This window comes from Carcharhinus amblyrhynchos, unplaced genomic scaffold, assembly GCF_965287045.1.
Source record: "Carcharhinus amblyrhynchos unplaced genomic scaffold, sCarAmb.v2.hapA scaffold_98, whole genome shotgun sequence".
In the NCBI taxonomy this organism is placed as follows: domain Eukaryota; kingdom Metazoa; phylum Chordata; class Chondrichthyes; order Carcharhiniformes; family Carcharhinidae; genus Carcharhinus; species Carcharhinus amblyrhynchos.
In genome coordinates this window covers 229,231-251,315 of record NW_027649838.1, presented here as the reverse complement: position 1 = coordinate 251,315, position 22,085 = coordinate 229,231, and the positions used below count along the sequence as shown (strand labels likewise).

Genomic DNA, 22,085 nt, shown 5'->3' with positions numbered 1-22,085 from the left:
TGAGTCAGTGCACCGTTCCTGGAGAGAGTGCAAGACCAGGTCGATGCGTGGCGTGGTAGGAGCCAGCCCCTTTCCCCAGCGCCCTGTTCCAAAAATCAGGTTAATATTTGGTCCCCAGATCGGGGAACTATCAGATATTAAACTGATAAGAACAGACACTACACTTGATCTTAGCCAAAAGGCCGAGAAGCGATAGCCCGTCAATTCCCCGCTGGCCCCCCTCCCTTCCTCAGCCACTGGCTTTCACGCGCCGCTTGCTGGCCACAGAAAAACCGTCAGCCTGCCTGAGTGCTGCAGTAGCGTCGCAGCGCAGCAGGGGGCTCAGCGTGTGCGTCCTTTACTCTGCCGTCGACACCTGCGGTGCCAGTAGGCAGGTGCTGCCACATGTTCTGTTTTTGATGCTCTTGTGAGTCAGTGCACCGTTCCTGGAGAGAGTGCAAGACCAGGTCGATGCGTGGCGTGGTAGGAGCCAGCCCCTTTCCCCAGCGCCCTGTTCCAAAAATCAGGTTAATATTTGGTCCCCAGATCGGGGAACTATCAGATATTAAACTGATAAGAACAGATACTACACTTGATCTTAGCCAAAAGGCCGAGAAGCGATAGCCCGTCAATTCCCCGCTGGCCCCCCTCCCTTCCTCAGCCACTGGCTTTCACGCGCCGCTTGCTGGCCACAGAAAAACCGTCAGCCTGCCTGAGTGCTGCAGTAGCGTCGCAGCGCAGCAGGGGGCTCAGCGTGTGCGTCCTTTACTCTGCCGTCGACACCTGCGGTGCCAGTAGGCAGGTGCTGCCACATGTTCTGTTTTTGATGCTCTTGTGAGTCAGTGCACCGTTCCTGGAGAGAGTGCAAGACCAGGTCGATGCGTGGCGTGGTAGGAGCCAGCCCCTTTCCCCAGCGCCCTGTTCCAAAAATCAGGTTAATATTTGGTCCCCAGATCGGGGAACTATCAGATATTAAACTGATAAGAACAGATACTACACTTGATCTTAGCCAAAAGGCCGAGAAGCGATAGCCCGTCAATTCCCCGCTGGCCCCCCTCCCTTCCTCAGCCACTGGCTTTCACGCGCCGCTTGCTGGCCACAGAAAAACCGTCAGCCTGCCTGAGTGCTGCAGTAGCGTCGCAGCGCAGCAGGGGGCTCAGCGTGTGCGTCCTTTACTCTGCCGTCGACACCTGCGGTGCCAGTAGGCAGGTGCTGCCACATGTTCTGTTTTTGATGCTCTTGTGAGTCAGTGCACCGTTCCTGGAGAGAGTGCAAGACCAGGTCGATGCGTGGCGTGGTAGGAGCCAGCCCCTTTCCCCAGCGCCCTGTTCCAAAAATCAGGTTAATATTTGGTCCCCAGATCGGGGAACTATCAGATATTAAACTGATAAGAACAGACACTACACTTGATCTTAGCCAAAAGGCCGAGAAGCGATAGCCCGTCAATTCCCCGCTGGCCCCCCTCCCTTCCTCAGCCACTGGCTTTCACGCGCCGCTTGCTGGCCACAGAAAAACCGTCAGCCTGCCTGAGTGCTGCAGTAGCGTCGCAGCGCAGCAGGGGGCTCAGCGTGTGCGTCCTTTACTCTGCCGTCGACACCTGCGGTGCCAGTAGGCAGGTGCTGCCACATGTTCTGTTTTTGATGCTCTTGTGAGTCAGTGCACCGTTCCTGGAGAGAGTGCAAGACCAGGTCGATGCGTGGCGTGGTAGGAGCCAGCCCCTTTCCCCAGCGCCCTGTTCCAAAAATCAGGTTAATATTTGGTCCCCAGATCGGGGAACTATCAGATATTAAACTGATAAGAACAGACTTTTTTTTTCAAAAATATACTTTATTCATAAAAATCTCAAGTAAACTATTACAATGTACAGGGCTTCGAGTAGCAAAACAATGCGGAATGAAAACATTTTTGCAGATCTGTCCAAAACTACAGTGACTACATTTCAGTACTTAACATTTCAGTACTTAAAAAAAAACTATGTCCATGTCTCCATATTTACATATTTGTACTAATTACAATGATTACATTTCAATACTTAAAAAACTATATACACGGCTCAAAAAATTTCTGTGTGCCGTTAGTGCTCAGATTGGCACACAGTTACGCAGGTCGAGGGTATTCTGCAGTTCCTGGGCCCTCGGTCTGCCTCCGTTAAAAGGCCTTACAGCGTGGCCTTTCCCCATTGTGCCTTTGCGGCGGCTGCCCCAAGCTTCAGCCCGTCCCTCAGCACGTAGTCCTGGACCTTGGAATGTGCCAGTCTGCAACACTCGGTCGAGGACAATTCTTTCAGCTGGAAGATCAGCAAGTTTCGGGCGGACCAAAGTGCGTCCTTCACCGAGTTGATGACCTTCCAGCAGCAGTTGATATTTGTCTCGGTGTGCGTTCCCGGAAACAGCCCGTAGAGCACAGAGTCCTGCGTCACCGAGCTGCTCGGGACGAACCGCGACAAATACCACTGCATCTCGCTCCAGACCTTCTTTGCAGAGGCACATTCCCAAAGGAGGTGTGCGACCGTCTCGTCAGCCCCGCAGCCGCTTCGAGGGCAGCGTGCGGTGATGTTGAGACCTCGAGCGTGCATAAAGGATCTGACGGGGAGTGCCCTTCTCACCACCAGCCAAGCCAGATCTTGGTGCTTGTTTGTCAGTTCTGGTGATGAGGCGTTCTGCCAGATGACACTGACAGTCTGCTCAGGGAACCATCCGACAGGATCCGCCGTCTCCTTTTCTCTCAGGGCCCCAAGGACGTTACGCGCTGACCACTGCTTAATCGCCTTGTGGTCAAAGGTGTGTTTGCGGAAAAATTTCTCCACGAAGGACAGGTGCTGCGGGACGGTCCAACTACTCGGAGCGTTCCGCGGCAGTGTGGCCAGACCCATCCTTCGCAACACTCGGGACAGGTAGAACCTCAAAAAGTAGTGGCACTTGCTGTTGGTGTACCGAGGATCTACGCACAGCTTGATGCAGCCGCACACAAAGGTGGCCATCAGGATGAGGGCGGCGTTGGGAATGTCTTTCCCTCCGTTCTCTGGAGATTTGTGCATCGCCTCCCTCCGGACGCGATCCATCTTTGATCTCCAGATAAATTTGAAGATGGCCTGAGTCACTGCTGCAGCGCAGGATTTGGGGATAGGCCACACCTGCGCCACGTACAACAACACGGACAGCAACTCGCACCGGATCACCAGGTTTTTCCCTGTTATGGAGAGCGAGCGATTCTCCCACAAGCCCAGTTTCTGCCTGGCTTTCGCGATGCGCTCCTCCCAGTTTTTGATGCATGCCCCTGCCGCTCCGAACCATATCCCCAGCACCTTCAGGTACTCTGCCCTGACGGTGAAGGGGACAAAGGATTTGTCGGCCCAGTTCCCAAAGAACATGGCCTCGCTCTTTCCCTGGTTGACTTTGGCTCCCGAGGCCAGCTCGAACTGCTCGCAGACCTGGAGGAGCCTGCGAACAGACGAGGGGTCCGAGCAGAACACAGCCACGTCATCCATGTACAGGGAGGCTTTGACCTGCGTGCCTCCGCTGCCTGGGATTGTCACCCCTTTGATGCCTGGGTCGCTTCTGAGGGCCTGGGCAAAGGGTTCAATGCAACACACAAAAAGGACGGAGGAGAGAGGGCAGCCCTGTCTGACTCCAGACCTGATTTGGAAGCTATCTGTTTCCCACCCGTTGACTGAGACTGCGCTACTGATGTCTGTGTAGAGCAGCCGGATCCAATTGCGTATTCCCTCCCCAAAACCCATTTTGGAGAGCACATCCATCATGTAGCTGTGCGATATTCTGTCAAACGCCTTCTCCTGGTCGAGGCTGATGAGGCACGTATCCACCTGCCTGTCCTGCACGTAGGCGATCGTATCCCTGAGTAGCGCCAGGCTATCAGAGATCTTCCTGCCGGGTACAGCACAGGTTTGATCAGGATGGATTACTGACCCCAGAGCAGACTTGACCCGGTTGGCGATGACCTTGGCCAGAATTTTGTAATCCACGTTCAATAGTGAAATGGGTCGCCAATTCCGAATTTCTTCCCTCTCCCCCTTCTGCTTGTAGATGAGGGTAATGATGCCTTTCCTCATGGATTCTGACATCCTGCCCTCCAGAAGCATACTCTCGTATACTTCCAGGAGGTCCGGGCCCGTCAAGTCCCACAACGCCGAGTAAAACTCCGCCGGTAAGCCGTCGCTTCCGGGAGTTTTACCCTTCTGCAAGGACTCGACGGCCTTGGTCAGCTCTTCCAGAGATACCGGTCTCTCCAGGCTGTCCCGCTCACCGTCGTCTAAGACCTGCGTGATAGACGACAGGAAAGACTGGGAGGCCGTGCTGTCTGTCGGCTTCAGGTCATACAGTCCGGCATAGAAGGATTTGCAGATCCTCAGAATGTCAGACTGCGATGACCCCACTGAGCCGTCCTCTTCCTTCAGGCTGCTGATCACAGAGGTTTCTCTGTGCACCTTCTGGAAGAAGAAGCGTGAGCACTTTTCGTCCTGCTCCACGGAGCGGACCCTGGACCGGAAGATGACCTTGGCGGCCTCCGAGGCAAAGAGCGAGGCTTGCTGGCTCTTCACCTCCTGGAGCTCCTCCTTGACATCGACCCCCATCGACTGCAGTTGGAGCAGTTCCTGCATGCTTTTCTGGAGTCGGGACATGTCCCGCCGTCTCTCCCTGGCCTTCTGAACCCCTTTGCGAATGAAGAACCTTTTGATGTTGCCTTTGATGGTTTCCCACCAGAGCGATGGAGACTCAAAGAAGGGTTTGACGGTCCTCCAACCGTGGTAATCCCTCTTGAGTTCCTCGAGGTTCTCTGGGGTCAACAGTTCTACATTCAGCTTCCAGAACCCCCTGCCCACTTTCTGGTTTGCCTCCAGCTGACAGTCGGCCAGCAGGAGGCAGTGGTCAGAAAAGAACACCGGCCTGACGTCGGTGGGCCTGACCGTGAGCGCGCGGGACACAAACATAAAGTCGATTCTGGAGCGAACCGACCCGTCCGGCCGCGACCACGTGTACCTGCGCTGCCCTCCGTCTGCTGGGTTGCTGAAGACGTCGAGCAGCTTGGCATCTTTGACCGTCTCCAGCAGGGCTCTGGACGTAGCGTCCAGTTTGTTTTCAGCCCTGCTGGATCGGTCGGCCTTGTCTAGGATACAATTGAAGTCCCCACCCAGAATGACCGGCCTGGAGGTGGTGAGCAGCTGTGGCAGCTGCTCAAAAACCGCCAGCCGCTCGGTTCTGGCGGCAGGGGCATACACATTAATCAGCCTGAGAGGGCAGTTTTTGTACGTGACGTCTGCTACGAGAAGGCGTCCCCCCACCACCTCCCTAACTTCGGAGATGGTGAAGCCACCTCCCCGCAGCAGGATGCCGAGGCCCGAGGAACGGCAGTCGTTCCCACCTGACCAGATGGACGGTCCGTGGGACCACGCACTCGACCAGCGCCTGTAGCTGCTGAGGTGAGGGATCCCACACTCCTGCAGGAACAGCAGGTCGGCTTTGACGTTGGCCAGGTAGGATAATGTGGACGCACATCTCAACCCATCTTTGACACTGCGTACATTTACTGAGGCAAACTTAAAAGACATTTTTAAAGTACAAAAAGATTTGGCAGTTCTTACATGTCCGTCAGTCAGCATGCACCCGGTTCCGCATTCCTGTGGTGCTGACGAAGTTCTGCAGGGCGGCAGGGCTGATATATCCGTCCGAACCTGCCTCAAATCCTCGTCGGCGACTGGGTGACATCGTGGGAGTCATGTGGCCGTCTGGATGGTCTGCTGCTGCTGCGATGGCCTCGGTCCTCCCCGTCACCTGTGGATTCTTCGTCGCTTTTGAAAAGAGCCTCTTGAGGTTCTGTCGTCGTCTGGCAGCTTTTCTCTCGTCACCGTTGAGGGGTCTCGCTGCCACGGATTTCCTTTTCCGTACCTTTCTGCTGGATTTGACTTTCAGCCAGGGGCTTTCGAGCTCCGAGCTCTCCTGTTCCATGGCTTCGGCGCCCTCTGCTGGTGGTGCTGACGATGCGTCCTCCTGCTGCACTGGGGGGTCCGCTCGTCCTTCCGAAGCCTTTTCCGGGCCTGCTTCTGGACCGGTCGTCTGTCCCTCTGAGGTGGCACGGACGCTTGCCTTCTTCACTCCGCCTCCGGTGATCTGGGCGTAAGTGGCCTTTCGCTTGGGGCAGGCTCTGTAGACGTGGCCAGCCTCCCCACACAGGTTGCAACATTTGCTGTCGCTGCAGTCCTTTGTCGCGTGCCCCTCCTTCAAGCAGTTTCTGCAGAAGGTGGTGCTGCAGCTCGCGGCAAAATGGCCGGTTTTGCCGCAGATTCGGCACACTCGAGGCTGTCCCGCGTAGTACAGGAAGCCTCGATTCCCCCCGATGGCAAAATTGGAGGGCGGGTGCAGGAGGTCTCCGTTGGGGTCAGTCCTGAGAGTTACTCTCACCTGTCTCTTACAGGTCCAGATTCCGTACTTGTCCATCACATCCGCGCTCTCACCCTTCACCTCCACGTACCTGGAGAGGAACGTCAGCACATCAGCCGCAGGGACGTAGGGGTTATACATTTGGAACGTGATAACCCGGTTCCTCTGGGACGGCACGGTGAACAGGGGCTCCGCCGTCAGGATGGAGAGGGGCCCCTCTTTGCCTTTCTCCTTGAGGGCTTTCAGGAACTTGAGGCATCCTGACAGGCTCCTGAAGCTGACGTCCACGTAGGGCTGGTTGCTGTATTCAGCTGATAAGAACAGACACTACACTTGATCTTAGCCAAAAGGCCGAGAAGCGATAGCCCGTCAATTCCCCGCTGGCCCCCCTCCCTTCCTCAGCCACTGGCTTTCACGCGCCGCTTGCTGGCCACAGAAAAACCGTCAGCCTGCCTGAGTGCTGCAGTAGCGTCGCAGCGCAGCAGGGGGCTCAGCGTGTGCGTCCTTTACTCTGCCGTCGACACCTGCGGTGCCAGTAGGCAGGTGCTGCCACATGTTCTGTTTTTGATGCTCTTGTGAGTCAGTGCACCGTTCCTGGAGAGAGTGCAAGACCAGGTCGATGCGTGGCGTGGTAGGAGCCAGCCCCTTTCCCCAGCGCCCTGTTCCAAAAATCAGGTTAATATTTGGTCCCCAGATCGGGGAACTATCAGATATTAAACTGATAAGAACAGATACTACACTTGATCTTAGCCAAAAGGCCGAGAAGCGATAGCCCGTCAATTCCCCGCTGGCCCCCCTCCCTTCCTCAGCCACTGGCTTTCACGCGCCGCTTGCTGGCCACAGAAAAACCGTCAGCCTGCCTGAGTGCTGCAGGAGCGTCGCAGCGCAGCAGGGGGCGGAGCTTGCGAGTGCCCTGCCACATGTCGAGGCTGAGTGACGTGTTGGCGTCGCAGGGCAGCAGGGGGCGCCCCGCCACATGTTCTGTTTTTGATGCTCTTGTGAGTCAGTGCACCGTTCCTGGAGAGAGTGCAAGACCAGGTCGATGCGTGGCGTCGTAGGAGCCAGCCCCTTTCCCCAGCGCCCTGTTCCAAAAATCAGGTTAATATTTGGTCCCCAGATCGGGGAACTATCAGATATTAAACTGATAAGAACAGATACTACACTTGATCTTAGCCAAAAGGCCGAGAAGCGATAGCCCGTCAATTCCCCGCTGGCCCCCCTCCCTTCCTCAGCCACTGGCTTTCACGCGCCGCTTGCTGGCCACAGAAAAACCGTCAGCCTGCCTGAGTGCTGCAGTAGCGTCGCAGCGCAGCAGGGGGCTCAGCGTGTGCGTCCTTTACTCTGCCGTCGACACCTGCGGTGCCAGTAGGCAGGTGCTGCCACATGTTCTGTTTTTGATGCTCTTGTGAGTCAGTGCACCGTTCCTGGAGAGAGTGCAAGACCAGGTCGATGCGTGGCGTGGTAGGAGCCAGCCCCTTTCCCCAGCGCCCTGTTCCAAAAATCAGGTTAATATTTGGTCCCCAGATCGGGGAACTATCAGATATTAAACTGATAAGAACAGATACTACACTTGATCTTAGCCAAAAGGCCGAGAAGCGATAGCCCGTCAATTCCCCGCTGGCCCCCCTCCCTTCCTCAGCCACTGGCTTTCACGCGCCGCTTGCTGGCCACAGAAAAACCGTCAGCCTGCCTGAGTGCTGCAGTAGCGTCGCAGCGCAGCAGGGGGCTCAGCGTGTGCGTCCTTTACTCTGCCGTCGACACCTGCGGTGCCAGTAGGCAGGTGCTGCCACATGTTCTGTTTTTGATGCTCTTGTGAGTCAGTGCACCGTTCCTGGAGAGAGTGCAAGACCAGGTCGATGCGTGGCGTGGTAGGAGCCAGCCCCTTTCCCCAGCGCCCTGTTCCAAAAATCAGGTTAATATTTGGTCCCCAGATCGGGGAACTATCAGATATTAAACTGATAAGAACAGACACTACACTTGATCTTAGCCAAAAGGCCGAGAAGCGATAGCCCGTCAATTCCCCGCTGGCCCCCCTCCCTTCCTCAGCCACTGGCTTTCACGCGCCGCTTGCTGGCCACAGAAAAACCGTCAGCCTGCCTGAGTGCTGCAGTACCGTCGCAGCGCAGCAGGGGGCTCAGCGTGTGCGTCCTTTACTCTGCCGTCGACACCTGCGGTGCCAGTAGGCAGGTGCTGCCACATGTTCTGTTTTTGATGCTCTTGTGAGTCATTGCACCGTTCCTGGAGAGAGTGCAAGACCAGGTCGATGCGTGGCGTGGTAGGAGCGAGCCCCTTTCCCCAGCGCCCTGTTCCAAAAATCAGGTTAATATTTGGTCCCCAGATCGGGGAACTATCAGATATTAAACTGATAAGAACAGACACTACACTTGATCTTAGCCAAAAGGCCGAGAAGCGATAGCCCGTCAATTCCCCGCTGGCCCCACTCCCTTCCTCAGCCACTGGCTTTCACGCGCCGCTTGCTGGCCACAGAAAAACCGTCAGCCTGCCTGAGTGCTGCAGTAGCGTCGCAGCGCAGCAGGGGGCTCAGCGTGTGCGTCCTTTACTCTGCCGTCGACACCTGCGGTGCCAGTAGGCAGGTGCTGCCACATGTTCTGTTTTTGATGCTCTTGTGAGTCAGTGCACCGTTCCTGGAGAGAGTGCAAGACCAGGTCGATGCGTGGCGTGGTAGGAGCCAGCCCCTTTCCCCAGCGCCCTGTTCCAAAAATCAGGTTAATATTTGGTCCCCAGATCGGGGAACTATCAGATATTAAACTGATAAGAACAGACACTACACTTGATCTTAGCCAAAAGGCCGAGAAGCGATAGCCCGTCAATTCCCCGCTGGCCCCCCTCCCTTCCTCAGCCACTGGCTTTCACGCGCCGCTTGCTGGCCACAGAAAAACCGTCAGCCTGCCTGAGTGCTGCAGTAGCGTCGCAGCGCAGCAGGGGGCTCAGCGTGTGCGTCCTTTACTCTGCCGTCGACACCTGCGGTGCCAGTAGGCAGGTGCTGCCACATGTTCTGTTTTTGATGCTCTTGTGAGTCAGTGCACCGTTCCTGGAGAGAGTGCAAGACCAGGTCGATGCGTGGCGTGGTAGGAGCCAGCCCCTTTCCCCAGCGCCCTGTTCCAAAAATCAGGTTAATATTTGGTCCCCAGATCGGGGAACTATCAGATATTAAACTGATAAGAACAGACACTACACTTGATCTTAGCCAAAAGGCCGAGAAGCGATAGCCCGTCAATTCCCCGCTGGCCCCCCTCCCTTCCTCAGCCACTGGCTTTCACGCGCCGCTTGCTGGCCACAGAAAAACCGTCAGCCTGCCTGAGTGCTGCAGTAGCGTCGCAGCGCAGCAGGGGGCTCAGCGTGTGCGTCCTTTACTCTGCCGTCGACACCTGCGGTGCCAGTAGGCAGGTGCTGCCACATGTTCTGTTTTTGATGCTCTTGTGAGTCAGTGCACCGTTCCTGGAGAGAGTGCAAGACCAGGTCGATGCGTGGCGTGGTAGGAGCCAGCCCCTTTCCCCAGCGCCCTGTTCCAAAAATCAGGTTAATATTTGGTCCCCAGATCGGGGAACTATCAGATATTAAACTGATAAGAACAGATACTACACTTGATCTTAGCCAAAAGGCCGAGAAGCGATAGCCCGTCAATTCCCCGCTGGCCCCCCTCCCTTCCTCAGCCACTGGCTTTCACGCGCCGCTTGCTGGCCACAGAAAAACCGTCAGCCTGCCTGAGTGCTGCAGTAGCGTCGCAGCGCAGCAGGGGGCTCAGCGTGTGCGTCCTTTACTCTGCCGTCGACACCTGCGGTGCCAGTAGGCAGGTGCTGCCACATGTTCTGTTTTTGATGCTCTTGTGAGTCAGTGCACCGTTCCTGGAGAGAGTGCAAGACCAGGTCGATGCGTGGCGTGGTAGGAGCCAGCCCCTTTCCCCAGCGCCCTGTTCCAAAAATCAGGTTAATATTTGGTCCCCAGATCGGGGAACTATCAGATATTAAACTGATAAGAACAGACACTACACTTGATCTTAGCCAAAAGGCCGAGAAGCGATAGCCCGTCAATTCCCCGCTGGCCCCCCTCCCTTCCTCAGCCACTGGCTTTCACGCGCCGCTTGCTGGCCACAGAAAAACCGTCAGCCTGCCTGAGTGCTGCAGTAGCGTCGCAGCGCAGCAGGGGGCTCAGCGTGTGCGTCCTTTACTCTGCCGTCGACACCTGCGGTGCCAGTAGGCAGGTGCTGCCACATGTTCTGTTTTTGATGCTCTTGTGAGTCAGTGCACCGTTCCTGGAGAGAGTACAAGACCAGGTCGATGCGTGGCGTGGTAGGAGCCAGCCCCTTTCCCCAGCGCCCTGTTCCAAAAATCAGGTTAATATTTGGTCCCCAGATCGGGGAACTATCAGATATTAAACTGATAAGAACAGATACTACACTTGATCTTAGCCAAAAGGCCGAGAAGCGATAGCCCGTCAATTCCCCGCTGGCCCCCCTCCCTTCCTCAGCCACTGGCTTTCACGCGCCGCTTGCTGGCCACAGAAAAACCGTCAGCCTGCCTGAGTGCTGCAGTAGCGTCGCAGCGCAGCAGGGGGCTCAGCGTGTGCGTCCTTTACTCTGCCGTCGACACCTGCGGTGCCAGTAGGCAGGTGCTGCCACATGTTCTGTTTTTGATGCTCTTGTGAGTCAGTGCACCGTTCCTGGAGAGAGTGCAAGACCAGGTCGATGCGTGGCGTGGTAGGAGCCAGCCCCTTTCCCCAGCGCCCTGTTCCAAAAATCAGGTTAATATTTGGTCCCCAGATCGGGGAACTATCAGATATTAAACTGATAAGAACAGATACTACACTTGATCTTAGCCAAAAGGCCGAGAAGCGATAGCCCGTCAATTCCCCGCTGGCCCCCCTCCCTTCCTCAGCCACTGGCTTTCACGCGCCGCTTGCTGGCCACAGAAAAACCGTCAGCCTGCCTGAGTGCTGCAGTAGCGTCGCAGCGCAGCAGGGGGCTCAGCGTGTGCGTCCTTTACTCTGCCGTCGACACCTGCGGTGCCAGTAGGCAGGTGCTGCCACATGTTCTGTTTTTGATGCTCTTGTGAGTCAGTGCACCGTTCCTGGAGAGAGTGCAAGACCAGGTCGATGCGTGGCGTGGTAGGAGCCAGCCCCTTTCCCCAGCGCCCTGTTCCAAAAATCAGGTTAATATTTGGTCCCCAGATCGGGGAACTATCAGATATTAAACTGATAAGAACAGACACTACACTTGATCTTAGCCAAAAGGCCGAGAAGCGATAGCCCGTCAATTCCCCGCTGGCCCCCCTCCCTTCCTCAGCCACTGGCTTTCACGCGCCGCTTGCTGGCCACAGAAAAACCGTCAGCCTGCCTGAGTGCTGCAGTAGCGTCGCAGCGCAGCAGGGGGCTCAGCGTGTGCGTCCTTTACTCTGCCGTCGACACCTGCGGTGCCAGTAGGCAGGTGCTGCCACATGTTCTGTTTTTGATGCTCTTGTGAGTCAGTGCACCGTTCCTGGAGAGAGTGCAAGACCAGGTCGATGCGTGGCGTGGTAGGAGCCAGCCCCTTTCCCCAGCGCCCTGTTCCAAAAATCAGGTTAATATTTGGTCCCCAGATCGGGGAACTATCAGATATTAAACTGATAAGAACAGACACTACACTTGATCTTAGCCAAAAGGCCGAGAAGCGATAGCCCGTCAATTCCCCGCTGGCCCCCCTCCCTTCCTCAGCCACTGGCTTTCACGCGCCGCTTGCTGGCCACAGAAAAACCGTCAGCCTGCCTGAGTGCTGCAGTAGCGTCGCAGCGCAGCAGGGGGCTCAGCGTGTGCGTCCTTTACTCTGCCGTCGACACCTGCGGTGCCAGTAGGCAGGTGCTGCCACATGTTCTGTTTTTGATGCTCTTGTGAGTCAGTGCACCGTTCCTGGAGAGAGTGCAAGACCAGGTCGATGCGTGGCGTGGTAGGAGCCAGCCCCTTTCCCCAGCGCCCTGTTCCAAAAATCAGGTTAATATTTGGTCCCCAGATCGGGGAACTATCAGATATTAAACTGATAAGAACAGATACTACACTTGATCTTAGCCAAAAGGCCGAGAAGCGATAGCCCGTCAATTCCCCGCTGGCCCCCCTCCCTTCCTCAGCCACTGGCTTTCACGCGCCGCTTGCTGGCCACAGAAAAACCGTCAGCCTGCCTGAGTGCTGCAGTAGCGTCGCAGCGCAGCAGGGGGCTCAGCGTGTGCGTCCTTTACTCTGCCGTCGACACCTGCGGTGCCAGTAGGCAGGTGCTGCCACATGTTCTGTTTTTGATGCTCTTGTGAGTCAGTGCACCGTTCCTGGAGAGAGTGCAAGACCAGGTCGATGCGTGGCGTGGTAGGAGCCAGCCCCTTTCCCCAGCGCCCTGTTCCAAAAATCAGGTTAATATTTGGTCCCCAGATCGGGGAACTATCAGATATTAAACTGATAAGAACAGACACTACACTTGATCTTAGCCAAAAGGCCGAGAAGCGATAGCCCGTCAATTCCCCGCTGGCCCCCCTCCCTTCCTCAGCCACTGGCTTTCACGCGCCGCTTGCTGGCCACAGAAAAACCGTCAGCCTGCCTGAGTGCTGCAGTAGCGTCGCAGCGCAGCAGGGGGCTCAGCGTGTGCGTCCTTTACTCTGCCGTCGACACCTGCGGTGCCAGTAGGCAGGTGCTGCCACATGTTCTGTTTTTGATGCTCTTGTGAGTCAGTGCACCGTTCCTGGAGAGAGTGCAAGACCAGGTCGATGCGTGGCGTGGTAGGAGCCAGCCCCTTTCCCCAGCGCCCTGTTCCAAAAATCAGGTTAATATTTGGTCCCCAGATCGGGGAACTATCAGATATTAAACTGATAAGAACAGACACTACACTTGATCTTAGCCAAAAGGCCGAGAAGCGATAGCCCGTCAATTCCCCGCTGGCCCCCCTCCCTTCCTCAGCCACTGGCTTTCACGCGCCGCTTGCTGGCCACAGAAAAACCGTCAGCCTGCCTGAGTGCTGCAGTAGCGTCGCAGCGCAGCAGGGGGCTCAGCGTGTGCGTCCTTTACTCTGCCGTCGACACCTGCGGTGCCAGTAGGCAGGTGCTGCCACATGTTCTGTTTTTGATGCTCTTGTGAGTCAGTGCACCGTTCCTGGAGAGAGTGCAAGACCAGGTCGATGCGTGGCGTGGTAGGAGCCAGCCCCTTTCCCCAGCGCCCTGTTCCAAAAATCAGGTTAATATTTGGTCCCCAGATCGGGGAACTATCAGATATTAAACTGATAAGAACAGACACTACACTTGATCTTAGCCAAAAGGCCGAGAAGCGATAGCCCGTCAATTCCCCGCTGGCCCCCCTCCCTTCCTCAGCCACTGGCTTTCACGCGCCGCTTGCTGGCCACAGAAAAACCGTCAGCCTGCCTGAGTGCTGCAGTAGCGTCGCAGCGCAGCAGGGGGCTCAGCGTGTGCGTCCTTTACTCTGCCGTCGACACCTGCGGTGCCAGTAGGCAGGTGCTGCCACATGTTCTGTTTTTGATGCTCTTGTGAGTCAGTGCACCGTTCCTGGAGAGAGTGCAAGACCAGGTCGATGCGTGGCGTGGTAGGAGCCAGCCCCTTTCCCCAGCGCCCTGTTCCAAAAATCAGGTTAATATTTGGTCCCCAGATCGGGGAACTATCAGATATTAAACTGATAAGAACAGACACTACACTTGATCTTAGCCAAAAGGCCGAGAAGCGATAGCCCGTCAATTCCCCGCTGGCCCCCCTCCCTTCCTCAGCCACTGGCTTTCACGCGCCGCTTGCTGGCCACAGAAAAACCGTCAGCCTGCCTGAGTGCTGCAGTAGCGTCGCAGCGCAGCAGGGGGCTCAGCGTGTGCGTCCTTTACTCTGCCGTCGACACCTGCGGTGCCAGTAGGCAGGTGCTGCCACATGTTCTGTTTTTGATGCTCTTGTGAGTCAGTGCACCGTTCCTGGAGAGAGTGCAAGACCAGGTCGATGCGTGGCGTGGTAGGAGCCAGCCCCTTTCCCCAGCGCCCTGTTCCAAAAATCAGGTTAATATTTGGTCCCCAGATCGGGGAACTATCAGATATTAAACTGATAAGAACAGACACTACACTTGATCTTAGCCAAAAGGCCGAGAAGCGATAGCCCGTCAATTCCCCGCTGGCCCCCCTCCCTTCCTCAGCCACTGGCTTTCACGCGCCGCTTGCTGGCCACAGAAAAACCGTCAGCCTGCCTGAGTGCTGCAGTAGCGTCGCAGCGCAGCAGGGGGCTCAGCGTGTGCGTCCTTTACTCTGCCGTCGACACCTGCGGTGCCAGTAGGCAGGTGCTGCCACATGTTCTGTTTTTGATGCTCTTGTGAGTCAGCGCACCGTTCCTGGAGAGAGTACAAGACCAGGTCGATGCGTGGCGTGGTAGGAGCCAGCCCCTTTCCCCAGCGCCCTGTTCCAAAAATCAGGTTAATATTTGGTCCCCAGATCGGGGAACTATCAGATATTAAACTGATAAGAACAGACACTACACTTGATCTTAGCCAAAAGGCCGAGAAGCGATAGCCCGTCAATTCCCCGCTGGCCCCCCTCCCTTCCTCAGCCACTGGCTTTCACGCGCCGCTTGCTGGCCACAGAAAAACCGTCAGCCTGCCTGAGTGCTGCAGTAGCGTCGCAGCGCAGCAGGGGGCTCAGCGTGTGCGTCCTTTACTCTGCCGTCGACACCTGCGGTGCCAGTAGGCAGGTGCTGCCACATGTTCTGTTTTTGATGCTCTTGTGAGTCAGTGCACCGTTCCTGGAGAGAGTGCAAGACCAGGTCGATGCGTGGCGTGGTAGGAGCCAGCCCCTTTCCCCAGCGCCCTGTTCCAAAAATCAGGTTAATATTTGGTCCCCAGATCGGGGAACTATCAGATATTAAACTGATAAGAACAGACACTACACTTGATCTTAGCCAAAAGGCCGAGAAGCGATAGCCCGTCAATTCCCCGCTGGCCCCCCTCCCTTCCTCAGCCACTGGCTTTCACGCGCCGCTTGCTGGCCACAGAAAAACCGTCAGCCTGCCTGAGTGCTGCAGTAGCGTCGCAGCGCAGCAGGGGGCTCAGCGTGTGCGTCCTTTACTCTGCCGTCGACACCTGCGGTGCCAGTAGGCAGGTGCTGCCACATGTTCTGTTTTTGATGCTCTTGTGAGTCAGTGCACCGTTCCTGGAGAGAGTGCAAGACCAGGTCGATGCGTGGCGTGGTAGGAGCCAGCCCCTTTCCCCAGCGCCCTGTTCCAAAAATCAGGTTAATATTTGGTCCCCAGATCGGGGAACTATCAGATATTAAACTGATAAGAACAGATACTACACTTGATCTTAGCCAAAAGGCCGAGAAGCGATAGCCCGTCAATTCCCCGCTGGCCCCCCTCCCTTCCTCAGCCACTGGCTTTCACGCGCCGCTTGCTGGCCACAGAAAAACCGTCAGCCTGCCTGAGTGCTGCAGTAGCGTCGCAGCGCAGCAGGGGGCTCAGCGTGTGCGTCCTTTACTCTGCCGTCGACACCTGCGGTGCCAGTAGGCAGGTGCTGCCACATGTTCTGTTTTTGATGCTCTTGTGAGTCAGTGCACCGTTCCTGGAGAGAGTGCAAGACCAGGTCGATGCGTGGCGTGGTAGGAGCGAGCCCCTTTCCCCAGCGCCCTGTTCCAAAAATCAGGTTAATATTTGGTCCCCAGATCGGGGAACTATCAGATATTAAACTGATAAGAACAGATTTTTTTTTTCCAAAAATATACTTTATTCATAAAAATCTCAAGTAATCTATTACAATGTACAGGGCTTCGAGTAGCAAAACAATGCGGAATCAAAACATTTTTGCAGATCTGTCCAAACTACAGTGACTACATTTCACTACTTAAAAAACTATGTCCATGTCTCAATATTTACATATTTGTACTAATTACCATGATTACATTTCAATACTTAAAAACTATATACATGCCTCAAAAGATTACTGTGTGCCGTTAGTGCTCAGATTGGCACACAGTTCCGCAGGTTGAGGGTATTCTGCAGTTCCTGGGCCCTCGGTCTGCCTCCGTTAAAAGGCCTTACAGTGTGGCCTTTCCCCATTGTGCCTTTGCGGCGGCTGCCCCAAGCTTCAGCCCGTCCCTCAGCACGTAGTCCTGGACCTTGGAATGTGCCAGTCTGCAACACTCGGTCGAGGACAGTTCTTTCAGCTGGAAGATCAGCAAGTTTCGGGCGGACCAAAGTGCGTCCTTCACCGAGTTGATGACCTTCCAGCAGCAGTTGATATTTCTCTCGGTGTGCGACCCCGGAAACAGCCCGTAGAGCACAGAGTCCTGCGTCACCGAGCTGCTCGGGACGAACCTCGACAAATACCACTGCATCTCGCTCCAGACCTTCTTTGCAAAGGCACATTCCAGAAGGAGGTGTGCGACCGTCTCGTCAGCCCCGCAGCCGCTTCGAGGGCAGCGTGCGGTGATGTTGAGACCTCGAGCGTGCATAAAGGATCTGACGGGGAGTGCCCTTCTCACCACCAGCCAAGCCAGATCTTGGTGCTTGTTTGTCAGTTCTGGTGATGAGGCGTTCTGCCAGATGACACTGACAGTCTGCTCAGGGAACCATCCGACAGGATCCGCCGTCTCCTTTTCTCTCAGGGCCCCAAGGACGTTACGCGCTGACCACTGCTTAATCGCCTTGTGGTCAAAGGTGTGTTTGCGGAAAAATTTCTCCACGAAGGACAGGTGCTGCGGTACGGTCCAACTACTCGGAGCGTTCCGCGGCAGTGCGGCCAGACCCATCCTTCGCAACACTCGGGACAGGTAGAACCTCAAAAAGTAGTGGCACTTGCTGTTGGTGTACCGAGGATCTACGCACAGCTTGATGCAGCCGCACACAAAGGTGGCCATCAGGATGAGGGCTGCGTTGGGGATGTCTTTCCCTCCGTTCTCTGGAGATTTGTGCATCGCCTCCCTCCGGACGCGATCCATCTTTGATCTCCAGATAAATTTGAAGATGGCCTGCGTCACTGCTGCAGCGCAGGATTTGGGGATAGGCCACACCTGCGCCACGTACAACAACACGGACAGCAACTCGCACCGGATCACCAGGTTTTTCCCTGTTATGGAGAGCGAGCGTCTCTCCCACAAGCCCAGTTTCTGCCTGGCTTTCGCGATGCGCTCCTCCCAGTTTTTGATGCATGCCCCTGCCGCTCCGAACCATATCCCCAGCACCTTCAGGTACTCTGCCCTGACGGTGAAGGGGACAAAGGATTTGTCGGCCCAGTTCCCAAAGAACATGGCCTCGCTCTTTCCCTGGTTGACTTTGGCTCCCGAGGCCAGCTCGAACTGCTCGCAGACCTGGAGGAGCCTGCGGACAGACGAGGGGTCCGAGCAGAACACAGCCACGTCATCCATGTACAGGGAGGCTTTGACCTGCGTGCCTCCGCTGCCTGGGATTGTCACCCCTTTGATGCCTGGGTCGCTTCTGAGGGCCTGGGCAAAGGGTTCAATGCAACACACAAAAAGGACGGAGGAGAGAGGGCAGCCCTGTCTGACTCCAGACCTGATTTGGAAGCTATCTGTTTCCCACCCGTTGACTGAGACTGCGCTACTGATGTCTGTGTAGAGCAGCCGGATCCAATTGCGTATTCCCTCCCCAAAACCCATTTTGGAGAGCACATCCATCATGTAGTTGTGCGATATTCTGTCAAACGCCTTCTCCTGGTCGAGGCTGATGAGGCACGTATCCACCTGCCTGTCCTGCACGTAGGCGATCGTATCCCTGAGTAGCGCCAGGCTGTCAGAGATCTTCCTGCCGGGTACAGCACAGGTTTGATCAGGATGGATTACTGACCCCAGAGCAGACTTGACCCGGTTGGCGATGACCTTGGCCAGAATTTTGTAATCCACGTTCAATAGTGAGATGGGTCGCCAATTCCGAATTTCTTCCCTCTCCCCCTTCTGCTTGTAGATGAGGGTAATGATGCCTTTCCTCATGGATTCTGACATCCTGCCCTCCAGAAGCATACTCTCGTATACTTCCAGGAGGTCCGGGCCCGTCAAGTCCCACAACGCCGAGTAAAACTCCGCCGGTAAGCCGTCGCTTCCGGGAGTTTTACCCTTCTGCAAGGACTCGACGGCCTTGGTCAGCTCTTCCAGAGATACCGGTCTCTCCAGGCTGTCCCGCTCACCGTCGTCTAAGACCTGCGTGATAGACGACAGGAAAGACTGGGAGGCCGTGCTGTCTGTCGGCTTCAGGTCATACAGTCCGGCATAGAAGGATTTGCAGATCCTCAGAATGTCAGACTGCGATGACCCCACTGAGCCGTCCTCTTCCTTCAGGCTGCTGATCACAGAGGTTTCTCTGTGCACCTTCTGGAAGAAGAAGCGTGAGCACTTTTCGTCCTGCTCCACGGAGCGGACCCTGGACCGGAAGATGACCTTGGCGGCCTCCGAGGCAAAGAGCGAGGCTTGCTGGCTCTTCACCTCCTGGAGCTCCTCCTTGACATCGACCCCCATCGACTGCAGTTGGAGCAGTTCCTGCATGCTTTTCTGGAGTCGGGACATGTCCCGCCGTCTCTCCCTGGCCTTCTGAACCCCTTTGCGAATGAAGAACTTTTTGATGTTGCCTTTGATGGTTTCCCACCAGAGCGATGGAGACTCAAAGAAGGGTTTGACGGTCCTCCAACCGTGGTAATCCCTCCTGAGTTCCTCGAGGTTCTCTGGGGTCAACAGTTCTACATTCAGCTTCCAGGACCCCCTGCCCACTTTCTGGTTTGCCTCCAGCTGACAGTCGGCCAGCAGGAGGCAGTGGTCAGAAAAGAACACCGGCCTGACGTCGGTGGGCCTGACCGTGAGCGCGCGGGACACAAACATAAAGTCGATCCTGGAGCGAACCGACCCGTCGGGCCGCGACCACGTGTACCTGCGCTGCCCTCCGTCTGCTGGGTTGCTGAAGACGTCGAGCAGCTTGGCATCTTTGACCGTCTCCAGCAGGGCTCTGGACGTAGCGTCCAGTTTGTTTTCAGCCCTGAACTGATAAGAACAGATACTACACTTGATCTTAGCCAAAAGGCCGAGAAGCGATAGCCCGTCAATTCCCAGCTGGCCCCCCTCCCTTCCTCAGCCACTGGCTTTCACGCGCCGCTTGCTGGCCACAGAAAAACCGTCAGCCTGCCTGAGTGCTGCAGTAGCGTCGCAGCGCAGCAGGGGGCTCAGCGTGTGCGTCCTTTACTCTGCCGTCGACACCTGCGGTGCCAGTAGGCAGGTGCTGCCACATGTTCTGTTTTTGATGCTCTTGTGAGTCAGTGCACCGTTCCTGGAGAGAGTGCAAGACCAGGTCGATGCGTGGCGTGGTAGGAGCCAGCCCCTTTCCCCAGCGCCCTGTTCCAAAAATCAGGTTAATATTTGGTCCCCAGATCGGGGAACTATCAGATATTAAACTGATAAGAACAGACACTACACTTGATCTTAGCCAAAAGGCCGAGAAGCGATAGCCCGTCAATTCCCCGCTGGCCCCCCTCCCTTCCTCAGCCACTGGCTTTCACGCGCCGCTTGCTGGCCACAGAAAAACCGTCAGCCTGCCTGAGTGCTGCAGCAGCGTCGCAGCGCAGCAGGGGGCTCAGCGTGTGCGTCCTTTACTCTGCCGTCGACACCTGCGGTGCCAGTAGGCAGGTGCTGCCACATGTTCTGTTTTTGATGCTCTTGTGAGTCAGTGCACCGTTCCTGGAGAGAGTGCAAGACCAGGTCGATGCGTGGCGTGGTAGGAGCCAGCCCCTTTCCCCAGCGCCCTGTTCCAAAAATCAGGTTAATATTTGGTCCCCAGATCGGGGAACTATCAGATATTAAACTGATAAGAACAGATACTACACTTGATCTTAGCCAAAAGGCCGAGAAGCGATAGCCCGTCAATTCCCCGCTGGCCCCCCTCCCTTCCTCAGCCACTGGCTTTCACGCGCCGCTTGCTGGCCACAGAAAAACCGTCAGCCTGCCTGAGTGCTGCAGTAGCGTCGCAGCGCAGCAGGGGGCGGAGCTTGCGAGTGCCCTGCCACATGTCGAGGCTGAGTGACGTGTTGGCGTCGCAGGGCAGCAGGGGGCGCCCCGCCACATGTTCTGTTTTTGATGCTCTTGTGAGTCAGTGCACCGTTCCTGGAGAGAGTGCAAGACCAGGTCGATGCGTGGCGTCGTAGGAGCCAGCCCCTTTCCCCAGCGCCCTGTTCCAAAAATCAGGTTAATATTTGGTCCCCAGATCGGGGAACTATCAGATATTAAACTGATAAGAACAGATACTACACTTGATCTTAGCCAAAAGGCCGAGAAGCGATAGCCCGTCAATTCCCCGCTGGCCCCCCTCCCTTCCTCAGCCACTGGCTTTCACGCGCCGCTTGCTGGCCACAGAAAAACCGTCAGCCTGCCTGAGTGCTGCAGTAGCGTCGCAGCGCAGCAGGGGGCTCAGCGTGTGCGTCCTTTACTCTGCCGTCGACACCTGCGGTGCCAGTAGGCAGGTGCTGCCACATGTTCTGTTTTTGATGCTCTTGTGAGTCAGTGCACCGTTCCTGGAGAGAGTGCAAGACCAGGTCGATGCGTGGCGTGGTAGGAGCCAGCCCCTTTCCCCAGCGCCCTGTTCCAAAAATCAGGTTAATATTTGGTCCCCAGATCGGGGAACTATCAGATATTAAACTGATAAGAACAGATACTACACTTGATCTTAGCCAAAAGGCCGAGAAGCGATAGCCCGTCAATTCCCCGCTGGCCCCCCTCCCTTCCTCAGCCACTGGCTTTCACGCGCCGCTTGCTGGCCACAGAAAAACCGTCAGCCTGCCTGAGTGCTGCAGTAGCGTCGCAGCGCAGCAGGGGGCGGAGCTTGCGAGTGCCCTGCCACATGTCGAGGCTGAGTGACGTGTTGGCGTCGCAGGGCAGCAGGGGGCGCCCCGCCACATGTTCTGTTTTTGATGCTCTTGTGAGTCAGTGCACCGTTCCTGGAGAGAGTGCAAGACCAGGTCGATGCGTGGCGTGGTAGGAGCCAGCCCCTTTCCCCAGCGCCCTGTTCCAAAAATCAGGTTAATATTTGGTCCCCAAATCGGGGAACTATCAGATATTAAACTGATAAGAACAGATACTACACTTGATCTTAGCCAAAAGGCCGAGAAGCGATAGCCCGTCAATTCCCCGCTGGCCCCCCTCCCTTCCTCAGCCACTGGCTTTCACGCGCCGCTTGCTGGCCACAGAAAAACCGTCAGCCTGCCTGAGTGCTGCAGTAGCGTCGCAGCGCAGCAGGGGGCGGAGCTTGCGAGTGCCCTGCCACATGTCGAGGCTGAGTGACGTGTTGGCGTCGCAGGGCAGCAGGGGGCGCCCCGCCACATGTTCTGTTTTTGATGCTCTTGTGAGTCAGTGCACCGTTCCTGGAGAGAGTGCAAGACCAGGTCGATGCGTGGCGTGGTAGGAGCCAGCCCCTTTCCCCAGCGCCCTGTTCCAAAAATCAGGTTAATATTTGGTCCCCAGATCGGGGAACTATCAGATATTAAACTGATAAGAACAGATACTACACTTGATCTTAGCCAAAAGGCCGAGAAGCGATAGCCCGTCAATTCCCCGCTGGCCCCCCTCCCTTCCTCAGCCACTGGCTTTCACGCGCCGCTTGCTGGCCACAGAAAAACCGTCAGCCTGCCTGAGTGCTGCAGTAGCGTCGCAGCGCAGCAGGGGGCTCAGCGTGTGCGTCCTTTACTCTGCCGTCGACACCTGCGGTGCCAGTAAGCAGGTGC

At 56.2% G+C, this 22,085-nt stretch overlaps 32 non-coding genes and 4 pseudogenes across 32 annotated transcripts; all 36 read right to left on the bottom strand.

Annotated features, from left to right (window-relative positions):
• Positions 1–2: 2 nt before the first annotated feature.
• LOC145338440 (U2 spliceosomal RNA) lies at positions 3–194 on the bottom strand. Its single transcript, XR_013885784.1, has one exon. It is a non-coding gene; the product is annotated as a U2 spliceosomal RNA (small nuclear RNA).
• A 215-nt stretch (positions 195–409) lies between these two features.
• On the bottom strand, positions 410–601 carry LOC145338313 (U2 spliceosomal RNA). Its single transcript, XR_013885660.1, has one exon. It is a non-coding gene; the product is annotated as a U2 spliceosomal RNA (small nuclear RNA).
• Positions 602–816: 215 nt separating this feature from the next.
• LOC145338312 (U2 spliceosomal RNA) lies at positions 817–1,008 on the bottom strand. Its single transcript, XR_013885659.1, has one exon. It is a non-coding gene; the product is annotated as a U2 spliceosomal RNA (small nuclear RNA).
• Positions 1,009–1,223: 215 nt separating this feature from the next.
• Positions 1,224–1,415, bottom strand: LOC145338439 (U2 spliceosomal RNA). Its single transcript, XR_013885783.1, has one exon. It is a non-coding gene; the product is annotated as a U2 spliceosomal RNA (small nuclear RNA).
• A 215-nt stretch (positions 1,416–1,630) lies between these two features.
• Positions 1,631–1,803, bottom strand: LOC145338526 (U2 spliceosomal RNA; annotated as a pseudogene).
• A 4,777-nt stretch (positions 1,804–6,580) lies between these two features.
• On the bottom strand, positions 6,581–6,737 carry LOC145338567 (U2 spliceosomal RNA; annotated as a pseudogene).
• A 215-nt stretch (positions 6,738–6,952) lies between these two features.
• Positions 6,953–7,144, bottom strand: LOC145338311 (U2 spliceosomal RNA). The gene has a single exon (XR_013885658.1). It is a non-coding gene; the product is annotated as a U2 spliceosomal RNA (small nuclear RNA).
• A 231-nt stretch (positions 7,145–7,375) lies between these two features.
• Positions 7,376–7,567, bottom strand: LOC145338364 (U2 spliceosomal RNA). The gene has a single exon (XR_013885710.1). It is a non-coding gene; the product is annotated as a U2 spliceosomal RNA (small nuclear RNA).
• A 215-nt stretch (positions 7,568–7,782) lies between these two features.
• LOC145338310 (U2 spliceosomal RNA) lies at positions 7,783–7,974 on the bottom strand. The gene has a single exon (XR_013885657.1). It is a non-coding gene; the product is annotated as a U2 spliceosomal RNA (small nuclear RNA).
• Positions 7,975–8,189: 215 nt separating this feature from the next.
• LOC145338438 (U2 spliceosomal RNA) lies at positions 8,190–8,381 on the bottom strand. The gene has a single exon (XR_013885782.1). It is a non-coding gene; the product is annotated as a U2 spliceosomal RNA (small nuclear RNA).
• Positions 8,382–8,596: 215 nt separating this feature from the next.
• Positions 8,597–8,788, bottom strand: LOC145338380 (U2 spliceosomal RNA). The gene has a single exon (XR_013885726.1). It is a non-coding gene; the product is annotated as a U2 spliceosomal RNA (small nuclear RNA).
• Positions 8,789–9,003: 215 nt separating this feature from the next.
• LOC145338437 (U2 spliceosomal RNA) lies at positions 9,004–9,195 on the bottom strand. Its single transcript, XR_013885781.1, has one exon. It is a non-coding gene; the product is annotated as a U2 spliceosomal RNA (small nuclear RNA).
• Positions 9,196–9,410: 215 nt separating this feature from the next.
• On the bottom strand, positions 9,411–9,602 carry LOC145338435 (U2 spliceosomal RNA). The gene has a single exon (XR_013885779.1). It is a non-coding gene; the product is annotated as a U2 spliceosomal RNA (small nuclear RNA).
• A 215-nt stretch (positions 9,603–9,817) lies between these two features.
• LOC145338309 (U2 spliceosomal RNA) lies at positions 9,818–10,009 on the bottom strand. Its single transcript, XR_013885656.1, has one exon. It is a non-coding gene; the product is annotated as a U2 spliceosomal RNA (small nuclear RNA).
• A 215-nt stretch (positions 10,010–10,224) lies between these two features.
• On the bottom strand, positions 10,225–10,416 carry LOC145338434 (U2 spliceosomal RNA). Its single transcript, XR_013885778.1, has one exon. It is a non-coding gene; the product is annotated as a U2 spliceosomal RNA (small nuclear RNA).
• Positions 10,417–10,631: 215 nt separating this feature from the next.
• LOC145338375 (U2 spliceosomal RNA) lies at positions 10,632–10,823 on the bottom strand. The gene has a single exon (XR_013885721.1). It is a non-coding gene; the product is annotated as a U2 spliceosomal RNA (small nuclear RNA).
• A 215-nt stretch (positions 10,824–11,038) lies between these two features.
• Positions 11,039–11,230, bottom strand: LOC145338308 (U2 spliceosomal RNA). The gene has a single exon (XR_013885655.1). It is a non-coding gene; the product is annotated as a U2 spliceosomal RNA (small nuclear RNA).
• Positions 11,231–11,445: 215 nt separating this feature from the next.
• LOC145338433 (U2 spliceosomal RNA) lies at positions 11,446–11,637 on the bottom strand. The gene has a single exon (XR_013885777.1). It is a non-coding gene; the product is annotated as a U2 spliceosomal RNA (small nuclear RNA).
• Positions 11,638–11,852: 215 nt separating this feature from the next.
• Positions 11,853–12,044, bottom strand: LOC145338432 (U2 spliceosomal RNA). Its single transcript, XR_013885776.1, has one exon. It is a non-coding gene; the product is annotated as a U2 spliceosomal RNA (small nuclear RNA).
• A 215-nt stretch (positions 12,045–12,259) lies between these two features.
• Positions 12,260–12,451, bottom strand: LOC145338306 (U2 spliceosomal RNA). The gene has a single exon (XR_013885654.1). It is a non-coding gene; the product is annotated as a U2 spliceosomal RNA (small nuclear RNA).
• Positions 12,452–12,666: 215 nt separating this feature from the next.
• Positions 12,667–12,858, bottom strand: LOC145338431 (U2 spliceosomal RNA). Its single transcript, XR_013885775.1, has one exon. It is a non-coding gene; the product is annotated as a U2 spliceosomal RNA (small nuclear RNA).
• Positions 12,859–13,073: 215 nt separating this feature from the next.
• Positions 13,074–13,265, bottom strand: LOC145338429 (U2 spliceosomal RNA). Its single transcript, XR_013885773.1, has one exon. It is a non-coding gene; the product is annotated as a U2 spliceosomal RNA (small nuclear RNA).
• Positions 13,266–13,480: 215 nt separating this feature from the next.
• On the bottom strand, positions 13,481–13,672 carry LOC145338428 (U2 spliceosomal RNA). Its single transcript, XR_013885772.1, has one exon. It is a non-coding gene; the product is annotated as a U2 spliceosomal RNA (small nuclear RNA).
• Positions 13,673–13,887: 215 nt separating this feature from the next.
• LOC145338427 (U2 spliceosomal RNA) lies at positions 13,888–14,079 on the bottom strand. The gene has a single exon (XR_013885771.1). It is a non-coding gene; the product is annotated as a U2 spliceosomal RNA (small nuclear RNA).
• A 215-nt stretch (positions 14,080–14,294) lies between these two features.
• LOC145338426 (U2 spliceosomal RNA) lies at positions 14,295–14,486 on the bottom strand. The gene has a single exon (XR_013885770.1). It is a non-coding gene; the product is annotated as a U2 spliceosomal RNA (small nuclear RNA).
• Positions 14,487–14,701: 215 nt separating this feature from the next.
• On the bottom strand, positions 14,702–14,893 carry LOC145338489 (U2 spliceosomal RNA). Its single transcript, XR_013885831.1, has one exon. It is a non-coding gene; the product is annotated as a U2 spliceosomal RNA (small nuclear RNA).
• A 215-nt stretch (positions 14,894–15,108) lies between these two features.
• On the bottom strand, positions 15,109–15,300 carry LOC145338425 (U2 spliceosomal RNA). The gene has a single exon (XR_013885769.1). It is a non-coding gene; the product is annotated as a U2 spliceosomal RNA (small nuclear RNA).
• Positions 15,301–15,515: 215 nt separating this feature from the next.
• LOC145338305 (U2 spliceosomal RNA) lies at positions 15,516–15,707 on the bottom strand. The gene has a single exon (XR_013885653.1). It is a non-coding gene; the product is annotated as a U2 spliceosomal RNA (small nuclear RNA).
• Positions 15,708–15,922: 215 nt separating this feature from the next.
• LOC145338502 (U2 spliceosomal RNA) lies at positions 15,923–16,096 on the bottom strand (annotated as a pseudogene).
• Positions 16,097–19,304: 3,208 nt separating this feature from the next.
• On the bottom strand, positions 19,305–19,411 carry LOC145338540 (U2 spliceosomal RNA; annotated as a pseudogene).
• A 215-nt stretch (positions 19,412–19,626) lies between these two features.
• On the bottom strand, positions 19,627–19,818 carry LOC145338424 (U2 spliceosomal RNA). The gene has a single exon (XR_013885768.1). It is a non-coding gene; the product is annotated as a U2 spliceosomal RNA (small nuclear RNA).
• Positions 19,819–20,033: 215 nt separating this feature from the next.
• On the bottom strand, positions 20,034–20,225 carry LOC145338303 (U2 spliceosomal RNA). The gene has a single exon (XR_013885651.1). It is a non-coding gene; the product is annotated as a U2 spliceosomal RNA (small nuclear RNA).
• Positions 20,226–20,456: 231 nt separating this feature from the next.
• Positions 20,457–20,648, bottom strand: LOC145338363 (U2 spliceosomal RNA). The gene has a single exon (XR_013885709.1). It is a non-coding gene; the product is annotated as a U2 spliceosomal RNA (small nuclear RNA).
• A 215-nt stretch (positions 20,649–20,863) lies between these two features.
• On the bottom strand, positions 20,864–21,055 carry LOC145338302 (U2 spliceosomal RNA). The gene has a single exon (XR_013885650.1). It is a non-coding gene; the product is annotated as a U2 spliceosomal RNA (small nuclear RNA).
• A 231-nt stretch (positions 21,056–21,286) lies between these two features.
• LOC145338146 (U2 spliceosomal RNA) lies at positions 21,287–21,478 on the bottom strand. The gene has a single exon (XR_013885496.1). It is a non-coding gene; the product is annotated as a U2 spliceosomal RNA (small nuclear RNA).
• Positions 21,479–21,709: 231 nt separating this feature from the next.
• LOC145338301 (U2 spliceosomal RNA) lies at positions 21,710–21,901 on the bottom strand. Its single transcript, XR_013885649.1, has one exon. It is a non-coding gene; the product is annotated as a U2 spliceosomal RNA (small nuclear RNA).
• Between the last annotated feature and the right edge of the window lie 184 nt (positions 21,902–22,085).